The sequence below is a fragment of the Triturus cristatus genome, chromosome 2_2 (assembly GCF_964204655.1).
Source record: "Triturus cristatus chromosome 2_2, aTriCri1.1, whole genome shotgun sequence".
Classification (NCBI taxonomy): domain Eukaryota; kingdom Metazoa; phylum Chordata; class Amphibia; order Caudata; family Salamandridae; genus Triturus; species Triturus cristatus.
The window spans coordinates 242,925,005-242,951,498 of record NC_140582.1 but is presented as its reverse complement, the minus strand read 5'-3'; positions in this window follow the sequence as shown (position 1 = coordinate 242,951,498).

Here is a 26,494-nt window from a genome sequence, read left to right as displayed (position 1 = left end):
TCTTTTGCCGTAGGGCAGCGCTGCGGGAAGGGCTGAGGCGCTGCCCTACGGCAAAACCTCATAAATGTGACCCTCAATGGTTTAGCCACACATTCCATAGTTTTAAATACCAATAAATAGTATATAACTTTTGTGTTCTCAGAGTGGCTCTGCCAGGAATGCTTTCCCGCAATTTGAACTTAGGTTCATTTGGATATTTATGAACACTTCCGCATAGTTCTCTACCCTGCATGTTTTTCACTAGACAGAAATAATAGAAGGTTGATCACTCAAAAGTCTCTTCATTGGTGACCGCTAGAACAAATGGTTCAACGATACTTGCTAATCTCTTCTCTGTCATATCTGTGTTAACATGCTTTTGTATTTAATCCGGAACACCATAATTTTCCTCCTATTCTGTGTCGAGGTAATTTTTCAGTTTTTAGAGCTAGTATTTTAGTGATGTGGTCACCTAATAATAAAATAGAGAGGGCACTATATTTCTTTCCAATGTCCCCAACCAAATATTCCAGTGCAGTCAGGTAAACATGACAATGACATCCAGGAGTAATATACACGTTTATTATTATCTAGCCTCTTGACTTACTCTTATCGCCAATATAGGTCACAGGTTCTCAACCCTCAGTTGTTATTGCCAAAACTTGCCAGGTTTGTGTTCTCTATAATATTACAGAAGACTAGATCAGGGCATTAACTTGCCAGATGCTTGACCCTTCACATCTTTTAAAGCTTTCAGTTCATAGGCAATATAATCTCTAAATTATACATTGTAGATTCTAAGTTGTTGGCCCTGGTAATAAGCATTTGATAAGGTCGTTTTTTGTCGATTCACTTGGATAACATTTACTGAGTTTAACATTGTATACATTGGGGTGCACTTAATCAATTAACAGCGCAATTCTTTTCGCGCGATTTCTCAGCAGCCTCCTGCTGAGAGACCTTCCATATTTCGTTGTTTGTGGCATACAAAAAGTGCTTTTGGCTTGGTTTTTGAGGACCTAACTAAAAGTCTCTGAGTTCTAGGTCATCAGATAAAAGTGTTTCACTTGAGACATTGTTGAGGGTTTTTGCTAGTCAAGGCACAATTTCCCAACACGGCAAGTTGTCACCATCCCGAATGTTCAGACTGCACGTACCACATATCAGGCCTCTTGTTTTAAAAGCCTCAGTGTTGTCAAGGAAGCGATCCTGACATCTGTCCGTGTCCAGTAGCCAAACTAACCATCAGATGAATTGTATGTGCCATTACACATCATTGTATCTAATGTATCCTCACTGTAGTGTGTAAACCGTTGCAAGTTCTCAAACGTGAAAAAGACTTGTTGTTTTGGGCACAGTTTTGTTCAGGAAAATCATTTGTTGTGGTATCAGGCATGGTCTAAACAAACCCTCAGTTCCCTGAACCTACCAGTCTTTTGTACCCAAAATAGACTTTTTTATCTAAAGTGTACTTCCAAAAGTTGAAAACCCTGTACACACAGCTGTGACAGAAAAAAAGCAGAATATATCATCTTGGTGTCAGTTAGCATATTTGTCTTTGCAGGTGATAGTGCAAGCCTATAAAAATATGAGGGAGAGACAGATGTAAATTAACCAGAAAAATAAACAAACATCTGTGCATTTGTTTTTGAACTACTCCATGGTGGTGTAGGGAAATGTTCCCATTGGATGTAATGGTAAACAGCACATGGAATACTTGCTTTTTGACTGTAATGTTGAAAACAAAACATGTCATAATTAGATGTACCATCCTACAATTCTTCAGAAGAAAACACAGTTGAGAGGCGCTATTTCTTCTAACAGTTAATGCACGGTATCAATGTCCCATTCATTAGAAACAGTATTAGGAGTAATGACATCATTCAATGAAATTCTGAACAGATATGGAATGTGCAAAAGCCTATCCCATACAATCCCATTGGGAACTGGAACAGCCATAATGTTCGCTAGAGAAAGGTCTCTTCATTCTCGATGTGATGATGAATGTGGTTTAAGAACCATATTCACCAGTTGTACTGCAGAGCCTTCTGGGAGGAAATGTACATTCAGAAGCAGGAAAAACACTGTCACAAAACCAATCCAAAGGACTAGGAAAAGTAACGCAATTGCAATTCAAAGATGTATCCATGCAGAAACAAAATGTGATTTTCAGCCAAAGAAAGAAAACACGCACTTTCAGCCTGAAAGAAAGAAGCGGTGGTGGTTGTGGTGGATCAGTTGAATCTGATGAGAAGTTATCAAATTCAATGAAGTAGCCAGTAGCCCTCTGATCTATTTTTGGCAGCTCAGCAGGTTTTGTAGAACTGGGAGACGACCCGATGTGTGGTGCATTGGCATAGACCATGTTCTTCTCAGGATTCCAAATTGAAATCTGCGTTTTTGTGCTAGTTGACTGTACAGTTGTAGATGTAACAGGTAAAAGACATACTTCATTGCTGTTGTTTGTTGCTTCTCATTGAAGAGAGGATGCTATTCAATTATTAAAGTTTCCATCTGAACTTCCTGTACGCTAGCAGGAAGAGGCAGGTAGATAACCAGGAGTCCACATGGCTTACTATTGAGAATCGGCCAGATAGTGTGGTTTGATCAGATCAAGAGCGTCAAATCTTTTATCTTTGTTCTGGTACCTTCAAAAGCCAGTTCAGTAGGACGGTCCAAACACTTTCTTGTCCACAATTTTTGCCCTCACCAGATCCCCAACCTTCGGGATCAAGCCAGGCCTTGCCGGGACTACTATACTTCTCCAGTGGTGGTGCATTGTGCTCGGACGTTGCTTTGTTCGTCCCGGAAGTCGTTCAGTTCCTGTAAAACAGCCAAATCTGCATTGATGTCAAATGGTGTTTCTGCCGCCACTGTGCTGGGATTGTCAAGGTCTGGGACCCACATCTTTACCCCAAACGGGCTTTCATAGCAATTGCGACCACCCAGAGATTTTCTCTGCATGTTTTTGAGTGCCTTCTGGACCCCATATAGGTGATGGACCCAACTGCGGCCTGAGCCTAGTACCCTCGCTGTTTAAGACTGCTTTAAGTCAGAATTTTTCATCTCTACAATTGCATTTTCTTGGGGATGGTATGGAGATGAGAAATGCAGGGTCACACCCAAACGTCCCAAGGCATCTTTGTAAGCTCTAGAGCGAAACGCCTGGTCGGGCATTTAATGTGCCAACTGCGTATGACTTGATAAAGACTTGCAGATCCTTTCTAACTGTTTGGGCATCGGCTGGCTTTTGTTGCCATACCCACAGGAATCGAGAGCAGGAATCCACTGCTACCAAGAAGTAATTGTAAGCCCCATCTGATGACAGAGGGCCACAGTCCAAATAGACACAAGCCAGAGGCTTTTTTGAAATCAGTAGAGGTGTCTGGGGTGGACGCGCTACAGTGGAACACTTCATCTGCTTGCAGATGTCGCATTTAAGGACAAAGTCCTTGGCCTATTTATAAATACCTGGCCACCAACAGTGCTGCTGCAATAATGAAATTGTAGCAGCAACCCCCACATGTGCAGAAGCCAGACCCTCATGTGCAGCTAGATTTCACCCCAATCTGCGATCAGTGTTTGGTATTACTCTATTCCCCACTCCGATAATGTGAGGATAATGTATGTTCTGTACATCTAACTTGTAGGAGTACTTGAGTGAAAAGCCTTTCGGCAGGTGGGTGTCATCGAGAGCAGCATTGACGGCCACCATGAAGTCTCTGTCTATCCTTGGGCTAGAACGAGTAATTCCAGCAACCTCAGCAGTGTAAACTGTTGCTTTTGAGGCTTCATCAGTCATGGAATTCCCTGCAATGAGAATGCCAACAAGTTGATGAATCAATGTGCGGTTTAGATGAGTCTGTGCCTAGCAGTCCTTCAACTTTGCCACATGTTCCCAACGCATCTTGTGCTTTATTGTGCAACCCTTTGAATCTATGAATCCATTGTGGCTCCAATAGTGTAGGTATTCATTATAGGACAGGACACAGTAATACGGATCACACACTGTAAGTGTGGGGAATTTCGGATCCATATTTTTCTAGTGCCAGAATTAGAGCCTTTAGTTCTGACATCTGGCTGTGCAGTCAACAAGTGACTGTGTGTAGATTATCTCAGGATAGAATTCTCGATCGTCCATGCTCTCTTTCACAATTGCTCATGCTTCTGAGTATTGGTGCATAGTCACTACGGCAGGCTTGGCAGAAACATTAGTATATATGATGTAGAGGGATTATTTCATTAGGCGGAAGTTATCCTTGTTCATACTGCTGAAAAGTTTGTGTTTGTAGTGTAGAATCAAATCTGCAATTTACATCTCTTGTGGTGAGTGAGTTAGCCCATTGCATGCATTGTGGATGTAAACCTTTAGCATTTGGAATGCTTGCTCTGGTGATGACCTCTGGGGTCATGACAATTATGTGTTTACCCTATGCCAGGACTCGCTCTCTCATCACAGCAGTCTGCACAGATATCAGGATTTTTTCGTAGGTGCAAAACGTATTTCGGCATCACCGGGTTCGTTTACATGTGTATGTAAATGTTTGGAAGCTATAATGTCAGCTTGCATGGAATGTAAACTATTTGTTTGTTCCTGTGTCCAATGTGTGCTTGAGAAGTCTGGACAAATCTAGTTGTAGAATGGTTTAACCCATCCTGTGTAATCTGGAATGTATGTTCTGCCAAAATTTAGGAATCCCAATATGGATTATAAACTTTTCAATGTTGTTGGAGGTTGAAGCAGCATACAATTCTCTAAGAAGTGTGTCGCAAGGCTTTTGCCTTCACTTGACAGCTCATAACCCAGAAAAAGGACATTACGATGGACAATGTTAGATTTTTTTAAAGTGAATTTTCAGCCCATGAGATCAAATCCTAGAATTATGTGATGTACTCTTGCCAAGTGTTTTCTGAGGTCATCATCCATCAAATATATATCATAGACATGCCTTATCATAAAACCTTTGTAGTAGCTCTGTTACTCTGGCTGAAAACAGCCTGGGGCAATTTATACCCCTGGGGCAATCAAGAGAATTGCCTCTGGGAGCCTAGCACTGAAAATGTCTGCTGCCAGGAGCTATATACTGGCAGTAAAATCAATTAGAGATATCAAGTGTTGTTTTGTATTTCTTCCGCTCAATGTTGTTCATGAGTGTGGCACTGTGTGCATCAGTAGTGCACATGTGCAAGTAGCTGTGTTTAAGTGCCTGTAGTCTAATACTAGACTATATAAATGGTCTGGTTTCATTGCAGGAAACAAAGGATTATTCATAGAGGTGGTGCAACTTTCTATAACACCTTGGCATTCAAGTTGTTTCTAGGCTTTCCCTAAGTTTTTATTAGCTTCATACTTAAATGGGAATTGTTGTTGAGGTTGCGGGGTCATCCTCTCTAGTCTCTAATGATAAGGGGAACCGTCATCCCACCCCACGTGGTTGTGGTATAGCGCAGGAGCCTGTGCCAACACCCACTCATTGGCTTATGAATGTTTAACTGATTCTGGAATGAGGTGGGAGAAAGCAGGTAAAATTACCATCTCTCTGTTTGGGCAATACATTACTAAATCAGGTGGCCAATTCTTTTCAACAAAAAACCAAGGAATCCTTTCCCCAAATTGGCAAACCAACTTCCCACGTGACCAAATCCTTTAGCGATCTTTTCCCACACCTCCTCGTTTGTCAGATCCTCTATCTCATGATGGATAGTGGTAATGTTGTCTATATATCTTTCCAGATCCTTGCTGTTGTCTGGAATATACGTACAACATTCCTGAACTTTCAATAATTTACAGACTCTGCCCTTTTTTGCTAATAACACATCTAAAGCAAGGCGGGTCTGCAAAACCCTCGTCATTATCGATAATATCTCTCCATCCACAAGTATCAATGACTTCGCTGTATTCATTGACAACTCATCAACAACAGTCACCAATCGCCTGATCTTCACATCATTCAAAACCACACCCATACTCGGTATCATTGCTCCAAAGATGTCTCCAATCACCATTCCTGCACTCGCGTCTCTCCTTGCCCTCGAATGCTGCCAAGTCTCAAAAAGCTCCAAATCTTCTGCACGGTAGATTTTCGGAAAGCTAATTCCCAAATAACATGTACCATACCAATTCGCAGGCAAACTGACATAGGCATTCTTTCCACACACATAATAAACAGGTTGGAATCACTTGCACTGGACCGTGCCGAAAGTTCTTAGCAGAATCTTCCATGGTGACGACATGATCACACGTACTCTGTCCTACCGGAACCTGTTCATAGTAGGTCTGATAACGTCTCACACACAACTTCCCTCTCTGCTCCTTGTCCAATGCTATGGGACCATAACTCCCTTTGGATCTGTGTAATCTTTCCTCATCAGTCCAATCTACTGGGCTGTCTCCTCTATCTCGTGTTTGTGTTAGTTTTCTATATCTATCTTCTACCTGATCTATAAATTTCTTCTCTGCATCTGACAATGAACAGGTCAAATTATGCCGATGAGCATAAGCCGTATCCAGTTCCAAAGACGGTATGAAATACTTCCGGAGTCTGTCTTCTGACTTATAATAATCGTACTTATTCAAATGCTTGTAAGCTGGAACTTCAGGAAGCACTGCATCGTAATTGGAAAATAAATACTCAAACTGACCTCTGTCATAGAAGATACTAAGCAACAAACTACAAGAGGTTCCATACGTCAGTGGAAGATGATGATATCTGATACACTCGTCCATTGAGGCAGGTAGCTGCATGCACACATAACAGTCTTTCGCATCCATCGCATCCACATATTCATATAGCAGCTTCGCATACGCATTAAGCTTAAAATCACTTCTAGACATATCTATGTTAAATCTACAACTCTCTTCGATTAGTATAGCTCTTTTAGCTCCTATAGTGACCTCCTTTTTGCTAGAAGTGGTAGGTGTAGGTGTTCCCTGTACCTAACCTTCCTGCTCATGTGAAATGATATATGTGTCTACTATTACGATTATAGAGACTATCACTAACCCATTAGTGTACCTATTACTAATTTGGATCTGCGATGAATATTTCCAGCATCCATGATCTCGCAAACTTCTCAAAGTTCTTGGGTTCAGCAACAACAATTAAAAGTCTCTTTTCTCCTCTGAATGTTTTTTGCCAACCAGTTCGAACGATACTTCAAGAGGTGGAAATCCCCTTGCAATTTTCAGTTCCTTATTTACACAGTCCACAAAAAGACTTCCTTAGCCCTCTTTCATCGTTTTGACGGAAAACCCCTAAGTTTATTCCTCTTCCACTCGGGCCTAGGTTATCTTCCTTTAGACTTTTATTTACAACAAAGTCCACTTTTAGTCCAAAATAAGATCAGCTCCCAGAATCTCTAAAACATGCTGCAAAAGTTCAAGACGAAGCCACACTAATTCCTGATGCGGTGGTACATAACCAAAGGTTAGAAAAACCAGCTTCTCCAGAATTAGTTCACGAATCTTGCTTAGAAGTGGAGGATTCAGAATAGTGAGGGTCAGTATTCCTTCGATCTCCACTCCCTGAACCAACTGCAACACATCCACTTTCAGATTCGGGAATTCGCTGAGCAGCGTCAAGGACTTCAGCCTCCCCGAGCTCACCACTCCTGGCATCAGTCACAGTGTATGTCCACTCTGGTGAGGCGTATCTTTGACACAGCACTCCTGTGTTTCGAGATCTTCTCAGACCACCTCGAGCTTTCTCCTCGTCACTCTGTTCAGATTCAGACGTTTCAGAAACTGGGGCAAGATCTCATTCAGGTGCCAACCTCAGGTTCAGCCGCCTCTGGCTCACAGGCAAAACCTCTTCTACTCTTGTGGCACTTCTGCTCTCCCTCTGGGTACCCTGTGCACTACTTCCTTCTTCGGCTGATTTTGACTCTACTCCACCCACAGCAATGCTTTCTCGGTCTGAGTCAAATTCGGGGCTTTGATTGACACCACCCCGTTCAGCTCGATCCAGTGCACAACCAACTGCATCAGCAACCCTCACAGCTTGACTTGCCCTCTGAGATGGCCCTGCCACCTCAGCTGGATTTTCATTTACGAGATGGGCTGTTTCTTCCAAGGGTGCTGGAACTCTGCGGGTATGGGAGGCATCATGCACCCAGTTTGGCAACCCTCCACACTTCACTGCCATGTTTGTGACCAGTATTACCTGGCACGGGCCATGCCAACGCACTTCCAGGCAACTTTTTCTCACGTGTTTGCGAACAAGCACCCAATCTCCCGGGCACAGGTCGTGGCACAGGTCACTTGCGGCTGGAACAGTTGCTGCTTGTACCTGCTGAGACACAGAATGGACTACATCAGCCAGTCCCTTACAGTAGTCGAGAATTAAGTCATCAGTGATGCTAATTAGAGCAGTAGCAGGTATCGCTGGTAATCGCAATGTCCTCCCCATCAGGATCTCGTGAGGTGACAACCCCATTCTTCTATCTGGACCACTACGAAGGCCCAGAGGACCAAAGGCAGTGCATCAGGCCATTTCAGAGATGTCGAAGAGCACACTTTTGCTATTTGTGCTTTCAAAGTTCCATTAACCTGTTCCACAATACCAGAAGCCTCTGCTCTGTAACTGCAATGTAACCTCTGATCCAAATTCAAGGCAGCACAGAGCAATTTCATGATCTCACGGTGGAAGTGTGTCCCTCTATCTGATTCCAAAGAGGTCGGAAAGCCGAACCTCGGGATGAGCTCCCTCAAGAACAGTTTAGCTACAGTGAGTGTGTCACATCTACGTGTTGGATAAGCCTCCACCCACCTCGAAAAGACACACACCACAACTAAGATGTACCTCAGCCCATTACACTTTGGAATCTCAATGAAATCCAATTGCATTCTATTGAAAGGCCCTCCTGACCTCACAATGTGACTCAAAGTTACTGCAGTCTTCTTTCCTGCATTTATCTGTTGACACGTAACACACCTCTGGCATACGGCTTCAGCAACTGCACGAAACTTTGGATTGTACCATGTCTGTCTAAACACTCGCACCATTGCATCTCTGCCAAGATGTACTGCACCATGTATCAATCTTGCCATTGGGCTCAACAGACTTTCCGGCAACACAGCTCGACCATCACTCGAGACCCATACATCCACATCTCCCTTCTCACTTCCTGACCTCATCCAGCCATCTCGTTCTTGGTCGGCAACCTCATCCTGCAATCGTTTAGGTTCCTCCCAAGTGTCTGCCATGGTTCTTTCTTGGCTTTCTCCAGTAAAACCTTCTATAAATATGCATCCTTGTTCTGCACAAAAACGGGCAACCTCGTCTGCATAGTTATTGCCCAATGAAACAAAATCAATCCTTCTACTATGAGCAGAACATTTGACAACCGCAATTTCCTTGGGACACTGTAATGCTTCCAACAATTGTCTCACATATTCTTCATTCCTAATGGGCAAACCTGAAGATGTCATGAAACCTCTCTGTGACCATAGCTGTCCAAAGTCATGAACCACACCCATCCCGTACTGACAGTCAGTGTAGATTGTTATCCGAATCTGATCAGCAGCCAAACAGGCACGAGTCAAAGCAATGATCTCAGCTACTTGTGCGGAGTGTACTCCCTCTAAACAAGCAGCTTCAACCACTCCAATGATGGTACATACAGCAAACGCTGCTCTTAATCGACCAACATTGTTCCTTAAGCATGAACCAACCACAAAGAAAGTTTCATCAGGGTCAGGGAGCGGTTCATCAACAATGTCTGGTCTCGGTTTGGTGCATAGTTCAGTCACAATGAGACAACCATGGTCCTCACAATCTTCACCATCTACATTTGGAATGGGCATCAGAGTGGCGGGATTCAAAACAGAACACCTCTTCAACGTCACATTTTCTGCAGCAAGTATAACTTGCTCATAGCGTGTTAATCGGTTATTTGTGAGGTGCTGAGTTTTGGTCTTTGTCATCAACAGTTCAACAGAATGTGGTACATAGACTGTAAGTGGGTGTCCCATGACAATACTCTCACACCTTTCAATGCTGACACCTGTTGCAGCAACGGATTTGAGACAACCGGGCAACGCAGAAGCTACTGGATCTAAAGTAGCTGAAAAGTAGGTAACTAATCTGCGGACACTTCCATGATTCTGAATCAAAACTAATAATGCGCAACCTTCTCTCTCGCAACAGAACTACGAGAAAGCCTTGTTGTAATCAGGCATTCCCAAAGCTGGAGCACGACACATAGCCGCTCTCAGCCTTAAAAACGACATTAAGTAGTCATTGTCCCATGGTACCGGATCACTCACATCCTTGTGTGTCAGCCTCTGTAAAGGCTTCGCTTCAAATGAGAAGTTGGGACTACATTGGCAACAGTAGCCAACCATCCCCAAGAACATTCTGACTTCTCTCTGGGTGGTAGGCACAGGCATGTTCATAATTGCCTCAATGCGATCTGGTGACACCTTCCTCTTGCCTTCTCAAGCTTGTGACCCAAATACTGTACTTCACTCAGGCAGTACTGCAATTTGTTTGGGGACACCTTGTGTCCATTCTCTGCCAAATGATTCAGTAAAGCAATGGTATCAATCCTGCAAGCGTCCTCTGTTTTGGAGGCAATGAGCAAGTCATCGATGTATTGCACCAGAACAGAGTGCTGTTGCAATACGAGACTCTCCAGATTCTTCTTCAAGATCTGATTAAAGATAGATGGACTCTCTGTGTACCACTGGGGAATACGTCACCACGTTAACACATGGTTTTCCAGACGGAAAGCAAAAAGAAATTGGCTTTCCTCATGGAGTGGGATCGATAAGAATGCTTGACACAGATCAATCACTGTAAACCACTCAGCTTCACATGGAATCTGAAACAGAATCACAGATGGATTCGGTACCACCGGACAGCATGGAACAACTATCGTGTTGACCTTTCGCAGGTCCTGCAGGATCTTGAATTTCCCACTCGGTTTCTGTAGTCCCATGATAGGTGAATTACATGGGCTGCCCATGATCTCCTTCAGAATTCCCTGCTTGATCATAAACTCGATTACAGGTTTGATCCCTGCAATAGTCTCAGGTGACAAATTGTACTGGGGCGCGCTAGGGAAGTCTGCGTTCTGTTTGACCTGAATCTTCACTGGCTCTACACCTTTGATCAACCCAATCTCTTCTCCGGTGAAGTCCCACACCTCTGGTCACACAGAGTCCCTCAAGTCAAGTGGAAGTTCCTCCACTGTCAGCGCTCGGTACATTTCTAAGCACAAATGTTGATTTGCAACTTTAAAGGTCGCATCATCATCCTTTGTCTGTACTTCAACTCCCTTCGGTGTGCAATAGATGGTGCAGTTTAATTTGCACAACAGATCTCTTCCTAACAGGCAAACTGGACTCAAGTCACACACCACGAACTGGTGTCGATCTTGGAAAGCTCCTATTCTCACTGGAACTGGCTCTGTCAATGCACTGGTCATTTTCTTGTTTGCTACTCCAACAACTTGGATCGATTGTCCAGAGAGGGGTAGGTTAGGAACTACTGCAGATCTCACAGTAGACCGGGTAGCACCAGTATCAACCAAAAAGGTGGTAGGGTGACCATCAACATCTGCTTCTACAAATGGTCCCCTCTGGTCTACCTCCAGGACTGCTCCAAGGGTGCAGTCCTCCTCCCCTCTCAGGCACCATCATGCCAACGGCTCTGGGCTGAACTCCTCATACCCTTCAAACAAGGGCATCTGTTGATAAGTCCGAGCTCCCTGCTGAACATATTGAACTCTAGGTGGCTGGGGAACTTGTACCTGCGGACTAAAAGTCCCCCCTTTCATCGACCTTAGTCTAGTCACTGTAGGGACTGCTTCAGGTACGAGTACCTGAGCTATCTCTACTTCTTGCTGCACCTGATTGGGTTCAAGGGACACTTGCGTTTCCAGTGTCCGATCTGGTGAGAAAGATGACACGCAGTGGTCTTTTTCAATGTCGCCACATCCATTCCTGTCTTAGGGTCAACTGGCTTTGGTCTTCCCTGACCTTGGACATTCTGATTTCCTCCTTGGTTATTTCCTTGCCTCCTTCCCAACGTCCCTCCGCTAGGCTGAACTTGAGCCGTTTGCATCTGAACAAGCATCAATTTGTCTTTCAACTTCCTGTGCTTTGCATCTATCTCATCACTGCAGTATCTGGCATACCGCAATTTCTCATCCACCGGCTTGTTCTGCCAGCAAATCAGATGGTCTCAATCCCAACGCAAACTTCGAAACAAACTGTCCCATGTCTTTTGTATCTAGGGCATCTAATCCACTGTGCTGTTTGAAGGCCTGAAGGGGACGTTCATATTATTCATGTACTGTTTCTTTTGGTTCTTGGACTGTCCGATCTATCTTAACCCAATCAATATCTTGAGGCGAAATTTTTGATTTTAACCACGTAATCACTTGCTCAAACTTCTTCATAACTATGGGTGATGGACCATTCGAGATAGGATTTCTTTTGGGCTCTGAAGTCGGCCATTCAACAGCAATTTTACATGCAGACCATAAGTCCCCTGGAACCACAATGTCAAACAACGTGTTCAAATCAATCCACAACACTTTTGAGATCTTGACAAAGCGATCAACCTGCTTGTACCATTCTAAAGGCTTTTCCCTCAACCGAGGGAAATCGTTCGTAAATGCAGCCAAATCACCCCTACTCCAAGGCACATGCACGTACCCTCCATTCTGTACCTCCTGTAAAGGGAAATTCCCTATGTCTACTGTCCCTCCACCTGGAGGTGGCATCTCTCCTACCATCTTTTTGGAACTCTTCTTCTTGGCCCACCTTTCCTCCCATTTATCAAGCATGATCCATGCACGCATTGCTATAATCAAATCTTTGATATGGGTTCTCAACCCCATGACCCTTTTCTCTTCAAATTCTTGGTCACCATACTGCAACCTATGGTTTCCCTGTAATGACTTCATTTTAGACGAATCCACCTCATACTTCTTGGCCAACTCTGTCAGTTTCTCATGTGAGTCACATCCTTCGCCACAAAAAGTAACTCATCTTGTTCATACATGTGTATCCTTTCAAGGGGCAAATTTCCATTTATTATTTTGTCTACTTCTGCTTTTAATCTCACTACATCTAAAACCCCCCTTTCAGGGCGCCTTTCAATATTTCTCGACAAGCTGCACCATTCCGTTCGTCGTACTCGCAGTTCTGTTCTCGAGGTCTATTCTCTTCTGTCATATTCCTAGAGACTGGTTGGTTTCCTGAATTAACTTGCTCCTCACTCTCTACGGTTCTTTCACACTGATTCCTTGCAGATTCTCAAATCTGATCTTGACTCAGCCAAAGACCTTGGTCTTATTGGTCTGGCATCCACCTGTCCCCTAGAGGAGTCTGCGGTGGCTGGCAATGGTGTACTCCATTCTATAGGTCTCATAGTCCGCTCCATCCCGCTCGCTGTCCCGTTTCCCTCAACCCCACAACTTGATCCTGTAATTGACTGCGCTAGACTACCAACTCTCTCTTGGTCTGGATCATAGACTGAAACAATGGGTCCAATGGTAACCGGTACTTTTAAGGCATCCGGTAACCTCACACATCTCCCAACCTCTGTGCTCGTTACAGACTGAATTTTCATGTCCTCAGTTCCTGTCGAGATTTTCCCTACTACTCGCACCTCTGACTGAGTCAGTAATTCACTGGTCCCTTCTGCTGGAGCCAACTTCCCTTCATAGGAATCTGGATTGAATGGAGGCGGTCTTTCGGACAACAACCTCTCTACCAAGCTGTCATCCGTATCACTATTGTCCTCGTCTACACTCCTTGCCTTCGTACTATCTGTTTTCTCTAGTAGCGGGTATAATCTATCTCCCTCAATCGTTTCTACTCTCCACCTCTTCTCTAGCGCATCCCACCTCGCATCCTGGAATGCCCTGATTGACTTCTTCACTCTTTCTTGACTTTTGTCTCTCTTCCTATAGTACGCTGATCTGATCCATGCATATAATGCCTCAAACTGAGTTGGTCTCGGCAGAGGTCGCAACGAAGACATTACAGATTTCAACTGATACAACACCTCCAACCTGAAAGTACCATCTCATGGGAAAGTCAGTTCTCCCTCACCATGTGTCATTTTATGCCAATTTCCAAGCCAAATTATAGTATGCAATCCCACATTCTTTGCCATATAATGCGCTGGAGTATCCTCGGGAGGGGCTTCTTCTCCCCCTCGAGTAACCACTTGTTCGTCTCCTCTACATAATTCTCCGAAAACCTTAAAACATTTCATGGTGAACAAGTTTTCGATCGCGCACAATGTTTTCGTTCACTTCCTGATGTCAATCCACCAATAGCAGTGCGACTCACACCAACCGACCTATCGCAGCGCGACACCTTCTGACGTAACACTTCCTTCGCTTGCAGCAGTTCCCCTCCTTCACAATTCGCATCTCACCCTTGTATTTGTCCTATTCACACTCTGAAGTAATTACCTGTCCACAAACGACCGGACAATCACTTCTCCGACTGCCTACGACAGTCTCTCGAAATTGTTGACCTCAAACCTAGCAACTGTCTGTCCGCGAAACGACCGGACAATCACCTCAGCTGATAGGCTTCAAATGCTCAATTTTCCACATACAACAACCCACGGCCAGCATCGCTTACTCACGCACTCACACATTCGCTCCCCCTATCTCGGTCTGGGTAATCGATGACGTCTCACGATTCCCTTACAATGGTCAACAAAATCTACCTTGGGTGTCTTCTACACCACAACTTCTCAGACTACTCGCCGAGTCTAAGAATCCTCAGGCTGCGCACGCTCACAGCCGAATCTCACAATCACTCAACTCTCATACTAACTCCTCAAGACATCACACAATCAAATCAACACCGCAATCTACAAAGTACATCACCCTATTCATACTCACTCCTCCACGAACTGCTGCTTTCCGCCGCACCGCTACTTTCCATCAATCTCTATCAACTGCCGTTGTTTGCCGCTCACCATCCGATGGGTCACCATCCCTCAAATTCTATGGGCCTCTAGAATCTCTTATCTTGATCTCCCCTCACTATCAGAGATAACCATCCTACTCTGCTACCAACTGATGACGCCGGATTCTTATCTACCTTACCATCACCAAGAATCCTCTCAGGTCGCCAGGATCTTTTTATCTGCTAAATAGTGTAGAGGGGAGGAAATCGACTTTTAGCACATACTCAATAAGTTAAGGTTAATCTCTAAAGGATCACTGACTCCGAATCTTCAAATTTTAGGAATTTATTACAACCAAGAATAATTGGACATACAAACACCTTAGTACAAGGTGAAGCAAATAAATGGGCACTAATACAAAAGAAATCCTACGCAGAAGTCTCATCCGACTCAGAATAAGAACAATAATCAATTCCAGTAGCATTAGAAATGCGATAAATACTCCAGTCTCTATATATGAAGTCATTAGCCTAAAATAAAATCAGTTAGTCTATCCCTACTCTATCTCTAAGGTGACATCCCTACTTAGCATTTTCCCTTCCAGGCAAGAGAGTAAAAAGGTGTCAGCAGTCAAGACTTCTTTAGAAGTACACTCACTGAGTCAGAGCTCGCTCTAAGATGCTCCTTCTAGCTTCCCATCTAAACCTCAACTGCTCAACCCACGGGCCACTGTCCCTAATTCAAAATCCCAAAAACATAGCACAAGCCCTCCGGCACACCTCTTCAGCCAGGTCTTCTTCCAGTAATTTTCCAGTGAAACTTGTATCCCATCCAGCGACGGTTATCTTGACCTTGGGTCCCAGGCACCTGCTCTGCCGAAAGTATCATCCTTAAATTCCGGTGTACTCCCATATTGGCTCCTAACTCCTAAAACAAAGGCCTAGTCTTCTCTAACAAGCTAAGTGTCCTTGCACCTGCAACAGAAACATGAGAACGAGAAACTTTCCACTTCTCTAAGATTTTCTAACATCCTGAAACCCAAAGCCTTACCAAGGAAAATCATTTTCAGGCTATAGCATTTAGCCAACATAAGAAATGAACAGGCCTTTCTCTTCAAACATATATGCGATCAGGCCTTTACACCGTTTAAACCTACTCTTTTAAAATCACATTATAAGCGTTAACCTTGTTAAACTTTATATATGAAAAAGCAAACTACATGTGCCGATTTTAATATGGTGCACATTTAAACCTAATACACTGCATGACATGGAAACCAATCATTATGCGTTGACTAAAATACATTTGCAGTGAACTACGACATTTCTCTTCATGTAAGAAAATGGTTATATCTCTGATCATACTATTATAAGCAGCTTTGAGTGATACATTTCTAAGTCACACATTACTATAAATCGGTTAACATATATGGGTGCAGACTAACAGTGATTATAATGCACCCCTACAAAGTTTCAGAATAACGTGGTGCTCTATCAAGGCTTAGAAGTCTTTGGTTTTGTACCTTCTTAATTATGTTGTCAGATGAGCGTTGTGATTCCTTCTTCTGTTTCACATGCTCTTTCGATCTGCGCTCTCATCTTCCACCTCTCTGTGAATGTTTATCGGATAACTCCTGAAAGGACAAGATGAACGTATATCAGTATCCTGATACCTGAGGGGCGGTCTAATATTATCTTGGTTTTATGGATTTTAAACCTTTTCAGTTGCTTCCTGGGGTAGCCAATTGTGGTTGTGCAACTTGAGCAGTCCGCACAGTGTAAAGTGTTAGTGTTCACATAACAAACTGTGTAAGACATCTATAGATCATTACTAAATCTTTGTATAGTGTTTGCACCTCTGCAGTTGGCAAATTAGCAACGTTAGAATGCGGTGTGTAGCCAGCTAAGACTGGTCATGTTGTCCCCTCATTGCTGAGAGGACAGAGTCTAACATTTGCTGTTGTGTGTGGGAGCACACCTTTAAAACACTTTATGTGTTATTGGTAGGTTGAAGGTATTTCTATCTCTTCATATGGGGGATAGTTATCAAGCATTTCATCCTCAGTGTAGGTGTGAAATTGTTGTGTGATGTTGTCTGTAGCTGGGAATGTAACCCAAGAATAGAACACCTCTGTCCTAAATGCTTGGTGTGCTTCAACCACAAAGGTAACATCTATACCCCTGGGTTTGAGACCATGGTGTAATAGTTTCAGAGTAACCGCATGTCTGCAGTTCTCAAAAATGTTTAACAGACATAATTATAAATGGATTACAGAAAGGATAACACAGTGGGAAGTAGATCTTTTAAGCGTTCAAGCTTGAACAGCCTGCAGCCAATACATCGGAGTTACCTACTCACCTGAGGACGATTTTCTCTACCACCACAGACGTCTCCAGTTAGGAGGTAAATAGCAGTCTCTGAGCAGGCATGATTTAACTTCTCAGGCAAACCATAAAAATAAGAACCTAACCAACGTTGGAACCGTCATGTCATGTAGTTTCCTCTCTGTGTTAGGAACTGTGTATTTCTGGACAGCATAACTGTTGGGATGGTGCCAGACACATCCCATGCACCCCCTCAGGATATGTTGTTCTATAGGCTAGCTAGCTCAAAGGGCCACCATAATCCCCCATAACCGTAGGAGGGTAGAAAATGGTTCTGGCAATCACTGAACATCACAACCCTGATCCCCAGGAATTATGCTAACAGATCCAAAACTCTTCTGCTCAGTCATTCGTGCTCTCTTCCTCTCAGAGAAATATACAAGGAATACACATTGGGGCATTTTCGATATTTATTGAGCCAATTTGATTCTTGTAAAAAATATATGTGTTGCAATGATCAATAGACAGAAGCAAATGGAAGTAATTAAAGGTATTAGGACAGCGAACAGAATGAAAAGTTTCACCATCGTGCTAAAACAATGTATATATGCAAGCATATAAACAATATAGAAATCTGGCATACTAAGGTGTGTGTGAGTGTTCTGCCAAGAATCCCGGTATTGGAGGATCCATTCTGCCGTTACCTGAAGGGAAAGAATGTAGGTCCTTGCCGTGATCACGAGCTGGACACCCCCTTGAAGATATCAGCAGGTTGCTGGTCCAAAGCATCAACATGTAGAGACCTTACAATGACAGCAAAGTGCTCCTCTGCCAACACCTGGAAGCTGATTTTAATTTATAACAGCCTTGGGCTGAGATCTTGGTCAGGCCACCATTGTTTATGTGTTATAGATATCTCTGTCACCATATGTAAGAAACAAATAATCAGTTGCAAAATGTATATATAGACCTTGTACATGATGTGTAAAGTTAAAATGATAGTGTTCTTGTGAAATTTATTTGTAAGCGAGTATATTTTCCTAAAAACTAATCTGCACTGTCACTGTTGCAAATGTGTGTCATTGTGGGAGAGTGAAGGCAACTATAGGAAGAAACCTGTGTATATGTAAAAATGGCAGTGTATTACTCTAGGCCTAACTGGAACACATGACGATTTGGAATGATCTAGCACCTGCTTATAGCATTTTCCTCCAAAGTCAGACCATCAGCTTAATATTCCTGATTTCACAAATTGTATTTGACATATCTTCTGTTATTAATGTTGTGTATAACTGCACTACCACTTTATTCACAATCTCTTTTCCTAGTCTATCCTCAAGAAAATGATCTCTCATGGTATTATCATGCCCAAATCAAAAACAGAAGAGTAATACTGAACTGAACTGCACAGTACCACTGGGGCAACACATTTGCATCCATGTTTACCATTTCCATGTTGTAAATCTATGCCACTACCATGCAGTTATAAATTAAATCCATGGAATGGGAAATTACTGTTTGGGATCGGATTTACCAGTAACAAAACCACACGGAATTCCCAGTTCTTTGGAGTTGAATACATATATTTTCCACCTGCTAAAAGCAGCTAACAGCAGCTGGGAAATGTTGCTTAAATCTCCGGGTGGGGTGGAGGAGAAGGTGTGGGGAATAGGAGGGAAGAAAAGGTGAGTTCTGGTGAGATCATTGAAAGAGCAGGTAAATGTTGTCAGAACCAGCAAGCTGAGTCTGTCTGGGAGAGAAATATGTATATACTATTTGCTGTGTTGCTCTCATCAACTATCTGCTACATTTCATAAGATAAGATGTTGAGAGAGAATAGCAAGTGCAGGGCAGAAAAAGATTGATGAGTGGTAAAAGTGATAGCTCGGTTGATAAAGGCATACCTATAAGAACAGATTTCTCTTTGCAGTTCTCAGGCTCCAAAACCTAAGACACAAGGACCTGAGAGTGATGGTGGGGGAAGAGAGAGGACCCATAATCACCACAGCCTTGTGAAGAAGCTTCGGGCAGCTGCTGACCCCAAACCCCACATACCTGCATAAAACAGCAGGGGGATAAGCAGAAGAGCCACCCACTAGTCGAAGATAAGGCCGCTCTGCCCTCCACACCACGTCCAAGGGATATACACATTGCCTGGTATATCCAGGTCAGCATGTTGATCCCTTTCCCGGGAAAATAACTTCTAATCTATGGATACAGCTGTAGCTGACTAAATTATGAATTTCACAGACTCAGTCCGAAAATTTTTCAGATTGAGTCCACACAGAAACATCGGTGATATTCCTAATTTTTTTCTGAATGAGTTCCGCATGAACACATGTTTCAAGGATCACTTGATACCCCTGTTTGCATGGACATAAGGGCTGCTCTTGTTTTTTTGCAAATTACTTCTGTGTGGACTTGTCATAGTCCTGAATGTCAGAGGTCGCGCACAACGCAATGGCAGAGATCACGACTTGAAAAAAGAGACAATTATTTAGATCAAAGTGATGGCTTTTTCCCACTTTAACTCTCCAACTCACATAGGGGTTTGATTATCTTTTACATCTTTCTTTGCATCACACTGATATTCAGTAAACATGGACCAGCACGTTTAGATTCTTAAGAAAGCTATGGTGGGTTAGCGCTACCAGGACGACCCTCTGTTGAGTATATAGTTAAGTAGCATAGGCAGAAGGAAAGAAGGGCAGGATGGTAAAAACCTTTGCTTACCTCTTTCTAGACCAAATTGTGGGATTGTTCATGACAAAATGTGCTCCTTAACACCTAGCAAGAATCTGGTGTAGCAGAGAGTGGCGTGATCTCCATACTCATTCCATGCACTTCTGTCACCACAGTGGAAGAAGGGGATGGTAAATAATGTTTGTGAGAGGGGCTTAATTTGCACACTTTGTACTTGTAGAAGGGTTTTAAAAATTGATGGAATGGAGACAGGAGAAGCAACTTGCATTGGAGCATTAATGCATATCTGGTGTGACAGTCGGTAGTGTGCTATATCAAAGTCTGGTTTACCTGTCATGTGAGGAATACTTGCTGCGGGGGGAGGTGTTTTTGTACTATTAGGATAACACATGTGTCTTTCCATGTATTTTATCTGTAAATAATATACGTTGTGCATGTCAACTGTATAAGACATTGAACCAACTGTCTATCATGAGTCTGTATATACTTTAATAAATAGAGATGTTATAATCATGAAACTAAAAAAAGAAAAAGGTGAATAAAAACTAATAAAATTTTTGCATGGCAATACTTATTATTGTGGGAGAGCCCGACTTGAGCCCGGTGCAGGCCATTAGATAAATAGAGATCAGGTCAGACAGGAGCATTGTTAGATGTAATTGTGTTTTTTTGGTTCTTTCCACTGGCTCCTGGACCTAAAAAGTATTTTTAGGATTATCTTTCTTTGAGGATTCAACAACCCATAATCACTTCTGTTGTTGCAAAGCATTGAAAGGTTAACCATGAAGTTCATCTTAGACCAGAGAGACACCAGCTGTGGGTATTAGAGGAATATCAGTCCCATGAAATGCTGCATGGTTCCCCTGATGTCTTGTTCATGACGTGCCCATTTTATTGCTATTGAAGCCTATTACTTTTACAGGAGGAGTAGTGTTTCTTCACTCACCTTTACAAAGCCAGCACAATGCAAAGGGCAATGGGTATATGCAGGGTGGCTCACACTGTTAGGCCTCCTTCTCTTCAATATCAGCCATTTACAATGTTTCCCAGAATAAATCCTGCTTCATGATTATTGATGGGAAGTGACTATTTATCCAGCCATGAGGCAAATAGTAGATAATGTGCTATTTACCCAGGAGCCAGCAAAGTAGTACATATTTCTTCCAATTTAACGAGCAGCCCGCTAAATACCTGAAACTTTAATGTTTACCCATTCTCAGACAGCGGCCAGATAAACAGTGTGCTAAAGGTCTTTATTTAGCTAAGCAAGAAGAAAAAAGGGCCTCCAGCCAATGGTAGGGTGGTGGCCATATTGGAATAAAGATGCAGCATGTGTACCATTTAAAAGTAAGTTAATATTCACATGAACACAATTAATGTACAAAGGTGAGTGCGTTAATTAAGCTAACTTGTTTGCAAAAAAAACCCAGCAAAATCAGTTTTGAATATGAAAAATAGAAATGTAGTATCAAACTTCTTTTCAGAAGCTTCTGCGTATGGCACACAGATATGTTGGGCTGCAGTATAGGATTACTTGACAGTCTACATTGTACAACGAGTATAGGTTAAAACATGAATGCAAACAGTTCCGATTCAGGTGGAAGAGTTCCAATTTTTAAAATAAAAAAATCCTTTATTTTAGCTGTCACCTGCCTATAAGTGCCTACGTTTTAAAGTTAATCATTAGGGAAAATAAATTCCCCTGATTTTTTTCATTGTCTCCCACTTTCAAAATGTTGGCATGTATGATTAAGGCATGTTACATGAATTTATTTTTCACTTATGAGAATATATTGAGTTGTGTAATGCTCACACTCTTCCTTTTGATGATGTTTAAGGGTTGGACTTATTTGGGGCATCTTATGGAAGGCCATGTACTAGTTGTGAGCTTCTTTTTAAGGGGGATTGTGTTTCCTTAGTATTTCGGACCTGGAAACACGGAAAAAGCTAGCAAGCAGCAGAAAACAGGAAATGCAGAGATAGGCAGTCCAGGCCACAGAGGAAGGGACATTTACAGTAAGCAATTAGTGCTTGGGGGCAGTGGCAGCTGGCACTGGCAGGGAACGGGAGTGGCTGGGCGGGACAAAATCCCACACAAAAACACTTACCCACTCATGGCTGCCATCTCTACACTGTTGTTTCTCCACTTCTCTTCCTGGCGAGTCCAGGAAGCAGGAAGTACAGATGCTCCCCTAAGCCAATCACAGCAATGCAGTAATGTGATTGGTCTGAGCTACGTGGTTCGGTGCTAAGATGGGGACTGGAAGCCTGTGCATGTTCTCCACCCAGGCTGTGTATTACATCCCAGTGGAGAACATGCAAAGTGCACATAACAGTTTGGCCAGCCCGAGACGGCCAGCTAAACCATCATGCGCACTTAAGTGCATGAACCACTACCCCCGTGACACCCGCCCAGCCCTGTCCAAACCCAGCCCAATAGCAGCAATGATGTTATTATCATTTACTTTTTCCCTTTTCCTGCGCTGATAGCATTAGGAGGACGCTCCTTGCCGTAGCAGTGGATCCACCCCTGCTTGGGGGTGCAGTGCTTTGGGACACTTTTAGAAGGCAAATTGTGTGAGACACAGTAATGGGCTTCTGTGGAACAAGGACAGTGAAAATCGGAGACAGGTAAGCAATGCATTGTGGTAATTCACCAGAGCAGCTAAATAATCATTTTCATACTTTTCACCCAGCAAAGTAGGTTTCAGGCATAAATGCTTATTTGTATCATGTCATGAGTGGCCCCTTCAGCCACATGAACATTTTAGTCACCCACCCAATGTATGTTGGGAAAGGTAGTTTTGTTTTAACATCCTAAGCAATGTTTTAAGTGACGCGTGTTAGACCTGGCACCATTGGCGTGGGTCTCCCTTCCATTTTTTGCTGTTGCCTCATATGTTTTTGTTGGTTTTAGATGCTTTGGGCACTGTGCCACTGCTAATCAGTGCCACCGTGCAAGTGTTCCCTATTGTAAATTGATTCATGGATGAGTGACTCCATGCTTGGCTTATTTGGTTTACTTGTCAGACCCTAGTACAGTGCACTGTGTGTGCCCAGGGCTTGTAAATCAAATTCTGCTGGTGGGCTTGCAGCACTGGTTGTGCCACCCACCAAAGCAGCCTGTAAAGTGTGTCTGAGGCCTGCCATTGCAGAGCCTATGTGTGGTCTGGTACTGTCATGTTGACTGGCCAAGTGCACCCACTTGCCAGTCCCTAAACCTTCCCTTCTCTTCATATCAGACACCCCTAAGGTAGGCCCAAGGGCAGGGTGCATTGTAAGTAAAAGGTAGGACATGCCCTAGTGTGTGTGGCATGTCCTAATAGTGAATTACAGCCATTTTCGTTTTTCACTATTGCAAGGCTACCTGTTCCCCATAGGCCAGAATGGGCAGTTTGATTATAACCCCTTATAATCCTAACTGACCCAGGGAACATGGTGGAAATTCGAGTTTAGTATGCCTGAACTCAGAATGATAAAATACATCTTTTAGTGAAGAAGGTTTTAACATTCTGTGTTTGAAAATACCACTTTTAGAAAGTAGGTATTTTCTTGTCTAACTATCCAAGCCTGCCTCTGCTAGGCTGTGTATTCCATGTCTGGTTTGTGAGTCAACTTGGCTTGAACTAGAGCTTGCCTCCTGCCTGAAATCTCAGGGATACAAGACTTCACCAACCAGCTCCACTGAGTTCCCTTGCTGGGAATCTGAAATGTCTGCTGTTGAGCTTGGCCTTCTGAGAGACTGTGTGTCGCTGGGAGCTGGAAGCGCGACTCAAGATAAAGAAGCGCGTCCCCGCCGCAGCAGTTGTCATCGCATCACTGAGGAAGCGTGCCGCCGCTACCGCTGTCGCCATCGCATCACCGAAGTGCCTCGCATCACCGGAGAAGAGTGTTGCTGTCGCAGCAGATGCCGTCGCATCACCGGAGAAACGTGTCACTGCCGCAGCAGCTGTTGTCCCATAGCTGAGGAAGCGTGCTGCCGCTGCCGCTGTCGCCATCGCATCGGTGAAGTGCCCCACATCACAGGAGAAGAGTGTCACCGTCGCAGCAGATGCCGTCGCATCGCAAGAGAAGCGTGTCGCAGGGCCTGTCGTGGCTCAAGAAGATTCACCTAGTCGCCGCACGGCCAACGGGCGTGCACGCATCACCCCTTCATTGTCGCAACATCAAGAGGATGCCATTTTTGTTCATTACACCGGGTCGTCCTCGCATCGCGGCGTTGCAAGTCGCATCGCCACAGAAGCGCAGTAAGAAACCGAAGCATCACCTCCCCACGCGGTGAAGAACTGACACATCAATTCCTCTCCGGTAAGGAACCAACGCATCACCATCCCCTACGCAGAAGTAGGGAACGGACGCATCACCTCCCCCAGAGTGAGGAACCGATGCATCCCGATCTTGCGTGTAAGGAACCGACGCATCACCTTCCCTTCAACTCTTTTGTTTGTATAGCATTACGCATCCAAAGGTACATTGAACGTAAAGTGTTGCAGTTACCATCTAAAGAGAACTAAGCTATTTCTACTATTCTAAAGTCTAGTATTGTGGTTTTTTGTCATTTGTGGTCTTGTGTTAAGTCTATATAGAGATACTTATTTGTATAATACAACCTGTGTGGTGTCCATCTGTAGTGTTGTCCCTGTATTACTGTATGTGTTCACAAATGCTTTACACACTGCCTCAGAGATAAGCCTGTCTGTTCGTGCCAAGCTACCAAGGGGGTGAGCAGCGGGTATTTTAGGAGTGTACCCCCTTACTCTGACTAGACGCAAGGGCCCCTATTTGGTCAAAGGTACCTACCTCTGCCAACTAGAGACCCCCAAATCTAACAGCGCTTATGCACTTTCTGGCTGCCTTGTGCTACACACACACCTTTTCTCCATAGTGCAAAGGTATCTGCATTCATGTAGCATAGGTTTGCACTTAAAAGGTACCAATCCAGTACAAATACTATGCTTAGGCTTACTTTCAAACTTTTCCCATGTTTTGTGTGGTGCAGTACAGCACACACACAAAGATAAAAATGTTGAAAAAAAAACTTTTGTTCTTTGCATTTACCTAATAAAGGCTTAATTGTTTGAAGCAAAGCCCTGTCTACAAATATGAGTAGATAGAGCTTTGTGTCAAAAAACCTTTGGCGTTTGTATTGGAATGGCCATGTACCTTCCAAGGGACTGCTGAATCAAAGTAGTCCAAAGCAGCCCAAAGAGCTATTTTGTGTTACATTACAAAACTTTCGATACAACAAAACGTTTTGCCCTGGGAAGTAATTCTAAAATCCACACTTTTCGCCAGTTTGCATAACATTTGGCTTTGCACTGGTGCACAATGTTAATGAATGTGGCTTGTGGAGACTACTTAACCCTTGGAGCCAGAAGCTGAGATTGTTAATTATAATTAGGGCTCCCGGTTTTATGGTATTTATTTTTTTGCTATTTCTGTCTGTATTTATCCATATTTATTTTTTGGGCATTTTTTCTGTATTTATCCGCATTTATTTTTGCCACAAGCAAAAGACAACGCTACAGCTAGTATTTTTACACATTTATTTCAGTCCCCAAAAACACATGTGCAACTACTTGTACACAGACACAAGAGCCGAGGGAACAACAAACTAAATGGCAACGAACTCAACACACACTGATCACAATGCAAAAGGGACACCACAAGCCACCAGGCAGCAGACAGACATGGGGTTAAGTGTGCATCCAGCTACAAGAGTTGGCTCTAGGACTAGTTGTTGCAGACTCAGAACAAGAGATAACATAGGCTAATGTTTTCCCAACATCCTGGGCCTGACCACATTATTTCGGACAGCCCTCAGCACATACAATCATCACTCACCATTGAACACTGTTCAGGCACATGCAGCAGAGGAAGGGCCTAATGAGAGACGGCTGAACTCCAGGTATTTGCAATAGAAGGTGATCTCGGTGTAATGAGAGATAAAGTTTTACACTGTGGAATATTGTCATCAAATATAGGAGTGGAAACAGTAACTGGGGCAACGCAAAACCTCACACCTCTCAGAGCCTGTCTACTTAACTATCGAGTACTCTCAATTTGAGAATTTCTGTTTTCCTTTGTGTAACTGCGTTTGCGCACTAACGTTTATAATATTAACATGTTTTTTTTAACAAATATGTAGAATACCAGCCCTTGATGTAAAACAAATGCTGCTTGGCCAAAAACTATTCATCCTGCATTGTATTATTGACATTATAAAAACACAGTGCTGTTCAGTGTCATCACAGCATGGTTGCCGAATTTAAAGCGCGGATACAGAATGTGTAACGATCCTGACATGAAATGACTGATGCCATTTCAGTTGAGTAAACAGTTCAGATTTCTGGCCTGCTTCCACAACAAATACAGACCTAGTCCGACCTTTCGGTCACTGGGCAAACAGACTGAATTGCTTCTTACATCTAATAAGGCTGACTATTTTCACACTGTATTAACAATACTTGTATGGCGGCAGGACTTCAGACAATGTCAAGCACGTATCTTGTGGCCGATGAGCCAGTGTGTTTGCACACTGCCACTCTGGGCTGGCAGACACCTGGTTCATGGGACTACAAGATGCAGGGACTAGGATAATGG